At 42.0% G+C, this 10,394-nt stretch overlaps 1 long non-coding RNA gene across 1 annotated transcript; it reads left to right on the forward strand.

The window, feature by feature from the left end:
* Window positions 1–4,349: 4,349 nt before the first annotated feature.
* On the forward strand, window positions 4,350–9,669 carry LOC139756126 (uncharacterized). Its single transcript, XR_011714265.1, has 2 exons — window positions 4,350–4,667; window positions 9,419–9,669. It is a non-coding gene; the product is annotated as an uncharacterized lncRNA (long non-coding RNA).
* The last annotated feature ends 725 nt before the right edge of the window (window positions 9,670–10,394 follow it).

A 10,394-nucleotide genomic window follows, 5' to 3' on the forward strand; every position in this document is an offset into this window, starting at 1 on the left:
TTTGTATAGAATGCTTTTAAAATGCTTATGGAAATAAGTTCAAGAATATTATGATACTTGGCATGATGATGAATTTGCTGTATTTCTGAGATGTAACTTATTTTGAATCTTGAAATTTTAATATCATTTCTTGTGTGGCGGGGTGGTGACGGGAATAAATAAGGGCAGACAGTATGAATTATGTACATGTGTATATATGTATATGTCTGTGTGTGTAACCCCAACCCCTATACCACATGACCAATTACTTTTTTCCCTTGCCCTCCTTTCACCCTCCTGCTGTTCAGGCCCGATCACACAAAATTTTTTTTTCCTCCATCTTTCCACCCCCAAATTTGGTCTCCCCTTCTCCTGTTCCCTCCACCTCCGCACAATATCCTTTTGGCAATCTTCCTCATATTCTCTCCATGTGCCCAAACCATTTCAAAAACCCTCTTCTGCTCTCTCAACCACGCTCTTTTTATTTCCACACTCTCCTTCCCTTACTTATTACTCGATCAAACCCCCCACCCAAAATTGTCCTCAAACATCTCATTTCCGCACACCCACCCTCCTGCCACACTCTATCCATAGCCCACCTCGAAAAACCATACAACATTGTTGGAACCACTATTCCTCAAACATCCCCTTTTTTTGCTTTCCAAATTTGTTCTCATTTCCCACACATTTTCAAGGCCCCAAAATTTTCGCCCCCCCTCCCCCACCCTATGATCCCTTCCGTTTCCCTGGTTCATCCGCTGAAGACCCTCCCAGATATCTAAAAAACTTCACTTTCCCCCAGTTTTTCTCCCTTAAACCACCTCCCCAAATTTACTTTACCCTCACCCTATGTACCTAATAACCTTGCTCTTATTCACATTTACTCTAACTTTCTTTTCACACACTTTTACAAACTCAGCACCACTTCTGCAGTTTCTACATGAATCAGCCCCCACGCTGTATCATCAGCGAAAACAACTGACTCACTTCCAAGCTCTCTCATCCCCAACAGACTTTAACTTTCCCCTCTTTCCAACTCTTGCATTACCTCCTTACAACCCCATCCATAAACAAATTTAAAAAACCATGGAGACATCACACACCCCTGCCCCAAAACCCAATTCACTGAGAACCAAAACTTTCCTCTCTTCCTACACGTAACATGCCTTACATCCTCGTAAAAACTTTTCACTGCTTCTAACAACTTGCCTCCCACACCATATATTCTTAAAACCTTCCAAGGCATCTCTATCAACTCTATATATGCCTTCTCCAGATCCTAAATGTAAATACAAAAACCAATTTTCTTTTTTTTAAATATTTCTCACATACATTCTTCAAAACAAAAACTGATCCACAAACCCCCTTTCCCCTTCTGAAACCCACGCTCTTCCCCAATCTGATGCTCTGTACATGCCTTCACCCTCCAAACAATACCCCCCCATATAATTTACCCGGAAAATCAACAAACTTTTACCTCTGTAATTTTTGGGACTCACTTTATCCCCTTTTCCCTTTTTCAAAGGGACATGCACCTTCCGCCAATCCTCAGGCACCTCACCTGAGTCATACATACATTTAAATAACCTTACCAACCCGTCAAAAATACAGTCACCCCCTTTTTTTAAAAAATTCCCCTGCAATACCATCCAAACCTGCTGCCTTGCCGGCTTTCATCTTCCGCAAAGTTTTACTACCTCTTTTTGTTTACCAAATCATTTTCCCAACCCCCTCCTTTGACCCCCCTCGACCAAAACACCCTATATCTGCCCTCTTCATCAACACATTCAAAAAAAACCCCAAAAAACCATTTCCTCTCCTTCTCACATCCCGCTACTTTTTATCACCTCCCCATTTGCGCCCTTCACTAAGTTCCCATTTTCTCCCTTGTCTTTCCACCCCCTTTACCTCCTTCCCGAACTCTTTTTATTTTCCCTAAAAAATTTATGATACTCTCACCCCCAAATTCATTTTCCCTTTTTTTTCCCTTTGCACCCTTTTCTTGACCTCCTGTCTCTTTTTTTTTATACTTCCCCCTCAATTTCTTTTTTCCTGCAAAAATGTCCCAAAAGCCCCTTCTTCTCTTTCACTAATACTTTACTTCTTCATCCCACCACTCACTACCCTTTCTAAACACCCCACCCCCCACTTTTCCCTCATGCCACAAGCATTTTTTTGCCCCAATCCATCACTGATTCCCAAATACACCCCATTCCTCCCCACTCCCCTTACTTCCTTTGTTTCACCTTTTTCCATTCTTTTCCCACAGTCTCCCCTTTGGTTTTTTCCCCCACAGGTCCCCCTTCCCAAGTCACTTACTCTCCCCACCTTCTTCACCCCAAAAATTCACTCCTCTTTTCTGAAAACCCATACTAATCCTTCCCCTTAGCCCCCAAACAAGAAAATTATCGGGACATCCCTCCATTTTGCACTCTCAGCACATTAACACCCAAAAGTCTCTTTTTTTTTTTCCCCCGCGCCTGTCAATTAACACGTAATCCAAAAACGCTCTCGGGCCCATCTCCCTACTTACATAAGTAAAACTTATGTTTTATCTCGCTTTTTAAACCAGGTATTCCCAATCATCATTTCCTTTTTCAGCACTTAAATCTACAAGCTTTAAACCTTTTCCATTTACAACAGGGAACCCCCCATGCTACCAATTTTTCCCCTTTCAACTGCCACATTACTCACCTTTGCATTCAAATCACCATCACTAAAACCCCGGTCTCGGCATAAAAAACCGCTAAAAACACTCATTTAGCTGCTCCCAAAAAAACTTGCCTCTCATGATCTTTTTTTCTCATGCCCAGGTGCTTATGCACCAAAAAACACCCACCTCTCTCCATAAAACTTTCAGTTTTACCCATTTTAAATGGGAAAATTTTTACTTTCTTGCATTCTATCACATACTCCCACAACTCCTGTTTCAGGAGTATTGCTACCCCCTTCCCCTTGTCTTGTCTCTCACTAACCCCTGACTTCACTCCCCAGACTTTTCCCAAACCACTTTTCCCCCTTTCCCCTTTGGGAGCTTCGTTTCACTCAGAGCCAAAACATCCAGGTTCCTTTCCTCAAACAAAATACCTATCTCCCCTTTTTTTCACATCTTGGTTACATCCACACCCCATTTAGGCACCCCCACTCTGAGCCTTGGGAGGGGTGACCCACCCCCCGGTGACTCCTTCTTCTTTTTCCCCATTTTAAAAAGTTAATACAAGGGGGGGAGGATTTCCGGCCCCCCGCTCCCGTCCCCTCTAGTCGTTTAGAAGCGGGAAAGTGGGAAATTTTTTTCCCCTTATCCCCGGGGTAAAATTCCCTTTTAAAACCAAACACCTTTTTAAATTTGGAAAAAAAAAAAAAATTAATAACAAGGTTATTAGGTTAATATTTAAATCAATTGGGAGGTAAATTTGAATGGAGAAAAAAATGGAGGAAGGGAAAATGTTTTAGATATTGGGAGTGGATCTGGCAGCGGATGGAACCATGGAAACGGGAAATGGATCATAGGGTGGGGGAGGGGGCGAAAATTCTGGGAGCCTTGAAGAATGTGTGGAAGTCGAGAACATTATCTCGGAAAGAAAAAATGGCTATGCTTGAAGGAATAGTGGTTCCAACAATGTTGTATGGTTGCGAGGCGTGGACTATGGATAGAGTTGTGCGCAGAAGGATGGATGTGCTGGAAATGAGATGTTTGAGGACAATGTGTGGTGTGAGGTGGTTTGATCGAGTAAGTAATGTAAGGGTAAGAGAGATGTGTGGAAATAAAAAGAGCGTGGTTGAGAGAGCAGAAGAGGGTGTTTTGAAATGGTTTGGGCACATGGAGAGAATGAGTGAGGAAAGATTGACCAAGAGGATATATGTGTCGGAGGTGGAGGGAAGGAGGAGAAGTGGGAGACCAAATTGGAGGTGGAAAGATGGAGTGAAAAAGATTTTGTGTGATCGGGGCCTGAACATGCAGGAGGGTGAAAGGAGGGCAAGGAATAGAGTGAATTGGATCAATGTGGTATACCGGGGTTGACGTGCTGTCAGTGGATTGAATCAGGGCATGTGAAGCGTCTGGGGTAAACCATGGAAAGCTGTGTAGGTATGTATATTTGCGTGTGTGGACGTATGTATATACATGTGTATGGGGGTGGGTTGGACCATTTCTTTCGTCTGTTTCCTTGCGCTACCTCACAAATGCAGGAGACAGCGACAAAGCAAAAAAAAACAAAAAAAAAACATAAGATATTCAATACACCACTCAGGTATCTTCATTTATTTTTTTAATTCCTTAAATTGTCTGAAACATTAATGATAATTGATCTTCTTTCTCTCAACAGAATGAAGACTGGTCTAGGTTTGTACCTAATTTCAAATCCAAAAATGTTCCAAGAAAGAAGCCAATGGTCAAGAAAGTGAAGAAGCCTTACACTCCATTTCCACCAGATGCCACAGAAAGTAAAATTGACAAACAATTGGCAGAGGGCAAGTTCTTTATTGACCAAGAAGAAATAAAAGCATCCAAGAAGAGAAAAATCACTGAAGAAAAGAAAAAAGAGAATGCTAAGAAGCAGAGGGAGAAAAGATCCAAGGCCTTTGTGGCACCTGAGGAGCCAAAGTATACATCATGTACCCCAAAAGCTAATTGTGATGTTGACATTGACTCTCTTAAAAGGAAACTAAAAAATAGAAAAAACAATTAGGTAATTAGTAATTTTTGAATATTTGTATAGAATGCTTTTAAAATGCTTATGGAAATAAGTTCAAGAATATTATGATACTTGGCATGATGATGAATTTGCTGTATTTCTGAGATGTAACTTATTTTGAATCTTGAAATTTTAATATCATTTCTTGTGTGGCGGGATGGCGACGGGAATAAATAAGGGCAGACAGTATGAATTATGTACATGTGTATATTTGTATATGTCTGTGTGTGTATATATATGTATACGTTGAGATGTATAGGTATGTATACGTGCGTGTGTGGACATGTATGTATATACATATGTGTGTTGGTGAGATGGGTCATTCTTTCGTCTGTTTCCTTGCAGCGACAAAGTATAATTTTTTTTTTTTTTTTTTTTTTTTTTTTTTTATACTTTGTCGCTGTCTCCCGCGTTTGCGAGGTAGCGCAAGGAAACAGACGAAAGAAATGGCCCAACCCCCAAACCCCCCATACACATGTACATACACACGTCCACACACGCAAATATACATACCTACACAGCTTTCCATGGTTTACCCCAGACGCTTCACATCCCTTGATTCAATCCACTGACAGCACGTCAACCCCTGTATACCACATGACTCCAATTCACTCTATTCCTTGCCCTCCTTTCACCCTCCTGCATGTTCAGGCCCCGATCACACAAAATCTTTTTCGCTCCATCTTTCCACCTCCAATTTGGTCTCCCTCTTCTCCTCGTTCCCTCCACCTCCGACACATATATCCTCTTGGTCAATCTCTCCTCACTCATTCTCTCCATGTGCCCAAACCATTTCAAAACACCCTCTTCTGCTCTCTCAACCACGCTCTTTTTATTTCCACACATCTCTCTTACCCTTACGTTACTTACTCGATCAAACCACCTCACACCACACATTGTCCTCAAACATCTCATTTCCAGCACATCCATCCTCCTGCGCACATCTCTATCCATAGCCCACGCCTCGCAACCATACAACATTGTTGGAACCACTATTCCCTCAAACATACCCATTTTCGCTTTCCGAGATAATGTTCTCGACTTCCACACATTTTTCAAGGCTCCCAAAATTTTCGCCCCCTCCCCCACCCTATGATCCACTTCCGCTTCCATGGTTCCATCCGCTGACAGATCCACTCCCAGATATCTAAAACACTTCACTTCCTCCAGTTTTTCTCCATTCAAACTCACCTCCCAATTGACTTGACCCTCACCCCTACTGTACCTAATAACCTTGCTCTTATTCACATTTACTCTCAACTTTCTTCTTCCACACACTTTACCAAACTCAGTCACCAGCTTCTGCAGTTTCTCACATGAATCAGCCACCAGCGCTGTATCATCAGCGAACAACAACTGACTCACTTCCCAAGCTCTCTCATCCCCAACAGACTTCATACTTGCCCCTCTTTCCAGGACTCTTGCATTTACCTCCCTTACAACCCCATCCATAAACAAATTAAACAACCATGGAGACATCACACACCCCTGCCGCAAACCTACATTCACTGAGAACCAATCACTTTCCTCTCTTCCTACACGTACACATGCCTTACATCCTCGATAAAAACTTTTCACTGCTTCTAACAACTTGCCTCCCACACCATATATTCTTAATACCTTCCACAGAGCATCTCTATCAACTCTATCATATGCCTTCTCCAGATCCATAAATGCTACATACAAATCCATTTGCTTTTCTAAGTATTTCTCACATACATTCTTCAAAGCAAACACCTGATCCACACATCCTCTACCACTTCTGAAACCGCACTGCTCTTCCCCAATCTGATGCTCTGTACATGCCTTCACCCTCTCGATCAATACCCTCCCATATAATTTACCAGGAATACTCAACAAACTTATACCTCTGTAATTTGAGCACTCACTCTTATCCCCTTTGCCTTTGTACAATGGCACTATGCACGCATTCCGCCAATCCTCAGGCACCTCACCATGAGTCATACATACATTAAATAGCCTTACCAACCAGTCAACAATACAGTCACCCCCTTTTTTAATAAATTCCACTGCAATACCATCCAAACCTGCTGCCTTGCCGGCTTTCATCTTCCGCAAAGCTTTTACTACCTCTTCTCTGTTTACCAAATCATTTTCCCTAACCCTCTCACTTTGCACACCACCTCGACCAAAACACCCTATATCTGCCACTCTGTCATCAGACACATTCAACAAACCTTCAAAATACTCATTCCATCTCCTTCTCACATCACCGCTACTTGTTATCACCTCCCCATTTGCGCCCTTCACTGAAGTTCCCATTTGCTCCCTTGTCTTACGCACCCTATTTACCTCCTTCCAGAACATCTTTTTATTCTCCCTAAAATTTACTGATAGTCTCTCACCCCAACTCTCATTTGCCCTTTTTTTCACCTCTTGCACCTTTCTCTTGACCTCCTGTCTCTTTCTTTTATACTTCTCCCACTCAATTGCATTTTTTCCCTGCAAAAATCGTCCAAATGCCTCTCTCTTCTCTTTCACTAATACTCTTACTTCTTCATCCCACCACTCACTACCCTTTCTAAACAGCCCACCTCCCACTCTTCTCATGCCACAAGCATCTTTTGCGCAATCCATCACTGATTCCCTAAATACATCCCATTCCTCCCCCACTCCCCTTACTTCCATTGTTCTCACCTTTTTCCATTCTGTACACAGTCTCTCCTGGTACTTCCCCACACAGGTCTCCTTCCCAAGCTCACTTACTCTCACCACCTTCTTCACCCCAACATTCACTCCTCTTTTCTGAAAACCCATACTAATCTTCACCTTAGCCTCCACAAGATAATGATCAGACATCCCTCCAGTTGCACCTCTCAGCACATTAACATCCAAAAGTCTCTCTTTCGCGCGCCTGTCAATTAACACGTAATCCAATAACGCTCTCTGGCCATCTCTCCTACTTACATAAGTATACTTATGTATATCTCGCTTTTTAAACCAGGTATTCCCAATCATCAGTCCTTTTTCAGCACATAAATCTACAAGCTCTTCACCATTTCCATTTACAACACTGAACACCCCATGCATACCAATTATTCCCTCAACTGCCACATTACTCACCTTTGCATTCAAATCACCCATCACTATAACCCGGTCTCGTGCATCAAAACCGCTAACACACTCATTTAGCTGCTCCCAAAACACTTGCCTCTCATGATCTTTCTTCTCATGCCCAGGTGCATATGCACCAATAATCACCCACCTCTCTCCATCAACTTTCAGTTTTACCCATATTAATCGAGAATTTACTTTCTTGCATTCTATCACATACTCCCACAACTCCTGTTTCAGGAGTATTGCTACTCCTTCCCTTGCTCTTGTCCTCTCACTAACCCCTGACTTCACTCCCCAGACATTTCCAAACCACTCTTCCCCTTTACCCTTGAGCTTCGTTTCACTCAGAGCCAAAACATCCAGGTTCCTTTCCTCAAACATACTACCTATCTCTCCTTTTTTCACATCTTGGTTACATCCACACACATTTAGGCATCCCACTCTGAGCCTTCGAGGAGGATGATCACTCCCCGCGTGACTCCTTCTTCTGTTTCCCATTTTAGAAAGTTAATACAAGGAGGGGAGGATTTCCGGCCCCCCGCTCCCGTCCCCTCTAGTCGCTTTCTACGACACGCGAGGAATACGTGGGAAGTATTCTTTCACCCCTATCCCCAGGGATAATATACACATATATATACATATACACACACACACACATACACATACATACGCACATACACACACACACACACACATACATATATATACATATGAATAATATATAGAAATGAATATTTAAGTCAATTGGGAGGTAAGTTTGAATGGAGAAAAACTGGAGGAAGTAAAGTGTTTTAGATATCTGGGAGTGGGTCTGGCAGCGGATGGAACCATGGAAGCGGAAGTGGATCATAGGGTGGGGGAGGGGGCGAAAATTCTGGGAGCCTTGAAGAATGTGTGGAAGTCGAGAACATTATCTCGGAAAGCAAAAATGGGTATGTTTGAAGGAATAGTGGTTCCAACAATGTTGTATGGTTGCGAGGCGTGGGCTATGGATAGAGTTGTGCGCAGAATGATGGATGTGCTGGAAATGAGATGTTTGAGGACAATGTGTGGTGTGAGGTGGTTTGATCGAGTAAGTAACGTAAGGGTAAGAGAGATGTGTGGAAATTAAAAGAGGGTGGTTGAGAGAGCAGAAGAGGGTGTTTTGAAATGGTTTGGGCACATGGAGAGAATGAGTGAGGAAAGATTGACCAAGAGGATATATGTGTTGGAGGTGGAGGGAAGGAGGAGAAGTGGGAGACCAAATTGGAGGTGGAAAGATGGAGTGAAAAAGATTTTGTGTTTTCGGGGCCTGAACATGCAGGAGGGTGAAAGGAGGGCAAGGAATAGAGTGAATTGGATCAATGTGGTATACCGGGGTTGACGTGCTGTCAGTGGATTGAATCAGGGCATGTGAAGCGTCTGGGGTAAACCATGGAAAGCTGTGTAGGTATGTATATTTGCGTGTGTGGACGTATGTATATACATGTGTATGGGGGTGGGTTGGGCCATTTCTTTAGTCTGTTTCCTTGCGCTACCTCACAAACGCGGGAGACAGCGACAAAGCAAAAAGAAAAAAAAAAAATACATAAGATATTCAATACACTACTCAGGTATCTTCATTTATTTTTTTAATTCCTTGAATTATCTGAAACATTAATGATAATTGATCTTCTTTCTCTCAACAGAATGAAGACTGGTCTAGGTTTGTACCTAAATTCAAATCCAAAAATGTTCCAAGAAAGAAGCCGATGGTCAAGAAAGTGAAAAAGCCTTACACTCCATTTCCACCAGATGCCACAGAAAGTAAAATTGACAAACAAATGGCAGAGGGCAAGTTCTTTATTGACCAAGAAGAAAGAAAAGCATCCAAGAAGAGAAAAATCACTGAAGAAAAGAAAAAAGAGAATGCTGAGAAGCAGAGGGAGAAAAGATCCAAGGCCTTTGTGGGACCTGAGGAGCCAAAGTATACATCATATACCCCAAAAGCTAATTGTGATGTTGACATTGACTCTCTTAAAAGGAAACTAAAAAATAGAAAAAACAATTAGGTAATTTTTGAATATTTGTATAGAATGCTTTTAAAATGCTTATGGAAATAAGTTCAAGAATATTATGATACTTGGCATGATGATGAATTTGCTGTATTTCTGAGATGTAACTTATTTTGAATCTTGAAATTTTAATATCATTTCTTGTGTGGCGGGGTGGTGACGGGAATAAATAAGGGCAGACAGTATGAATTATGTACATGTGTATATATGTATATGTCTGTGTGTGTATATATATATATGTGTACGTTGAGATGTATAGGTATGTATATGTGCGTGTGTGGACATGTATGTATGTACATGTGTGTGTGGGTGAGATGGACCATTCTTTTGTCTGTTTCCTTGCAGCGACAAAGTATAATAAATAGAAATGAATATTTAAGTCAATTGGGAGGTAAGTTTGAATGGAGAAAAACTGGAGGAAGTAAAGTGTTTTAGATATCTGGGAGTGGATCTGGCAGCGGATGGAACCAAGGAAGCGGAAGTGGATCATAGGGTGGGGGAGGGGGCGAAAATTCTGGGAACCTTGAAGAATGTGTGGAAGTCGAGTACATTATCTCGGAAAGCAAAAATGGGTATGTTTGAAGGAATAGTGGTTCCAACAATGTTGTAT

This window comes from Panulirus ornatus, chromosome 20 (assembly GCF_036320965.1).
Source record: "Panulirus ornatus isolate Po-2019 chromosome 20, ASM3632096v1, whole genome shotgun sequence".
Classification (NCBI taxonomy): domain Eukaryota; kingdom Metazoa; phylum Arthropoda; class Malacostraca; order Decapoda; family Palinuridae; genus Panulirus; species Panulirus ornatus.